This window comes from Plectropomus leopardus, unplaced genomic scaffold (assembly GCF_008729295.1).
Source record: "Plectropomus leopardus isolate mb unplaced genomic scaffold, YSFRI_Pleo_2.0 unplaced_scaffold93917, whole genome shotgun sequence".
In the NCBI taxonomy this organism is placed as follows: domain Eukaryota; kingdom Metazoa; phylum Chordata; class Actinopteri; order Perciformes; family Serranidae; genus Plectropomus; species Plectropomus leopardus.
The window spans coordinates 1-969 of NW_024703580.1; the positions used below are offsets into that span (position 1 = coordinate 1).

At 53.1% G+C, this 969-nt stretch overlaps 1 long non-coding RNA gene across 1 annotated transcript; it reads right to left on the bottom strand.

Moving 5' to 3' along the window:
* Positions 1-6: 6 nt before the first annotated feature.
* LOC121940772 lies at positions 7-676 on the bottom strand. Its single transcript, XR_006105687.1, has 3 exons — positions 580-676; positions 290-403; positions 7-180 (listed from the first exon to the last, which is right to left on the bottom strand). It is a non-coding gene; the product is annotated as an uncharacterized LOC121940772 (long non-coding RNA).
* Positions 677-969: the final 293 nt, after the last annotated feature.

Sequence of the window (969 nt, forward strand, 5' to 3'; positions counted from 1 at the left end):
ACCTGGTCCAGGACTGTGACTCCCTGGGTCCTGGATCAGGTGAGTCCAGCTCTGTGCCCTCGGAGGATCAGGTGTTGCAGCGTTGACAGTCATGAAGCAGGTTGAAGCAGCAGCTGATTTTTATTCCGTCTGACAAACAGCTTCAGGTCCAGGATCAGTTACTGGGAACCAGAATCCTTCCTGGATTAAAGGAGAGACGAGGACAGGGTCAACAACAGATACAGACACCAGGTCTGTGAAACTGGTCCAGACCGGTGTGAACTGGTTTCAGACTGTGCAGGGTCCTGACCTCGGGCCTTCCTCTTGTAGTAGATGAATCCAGCCAGAGACAAGACCAGACCCAGGATCAGTCCTGACGCCCCGATGGCGATCTTGTTCCTCTCAGACTCAGGCATGGACGGGTCTGAGGACAGAGACAGGTGGACAGACAGACAGATGAGCAGACAGACAGGTGTTCAGGTGAGCAGGTGTACAGGTGTTCAGGTGAGCAGGTGTTCAGGTGTACAGGTGAGCAGGTGTTCAGGTGTTCAGGTGAGCAGGTGTTCAGGTGTTCAGGTGAGCAGGTGTTCAGGTGTTTACCCCAGTCAGTAACCAGAGGTTTCTTCAGGCTGGCGTGTTCGACCACACAGGAGATCTTCTCTCCAGACCTGCAGACCCAAAACACACATCAGAGATTCTGCTGCACCCTCTGACAAAACTGGACCTGAGCCTGGAGGGGGACCAGACTGGACCTGAACCTGGACCTGTAGTTATGTGGACCTGGACCTGTATGTGTACTGACCTGGACCTGTATGAGTACTGACCTGGACTTGTATGTGTACTGACCTGGACCTGTATGAGTACTGACCTGGACCTGTATGAGCACTGACCTGGACCTGTATGTGTACTGACCTGGACCTGTATGTGTACTGACCTGGACCTGTATGAGTACTGACCTGGACCTGTATGAGTACTGAGCTGGACCTGTAT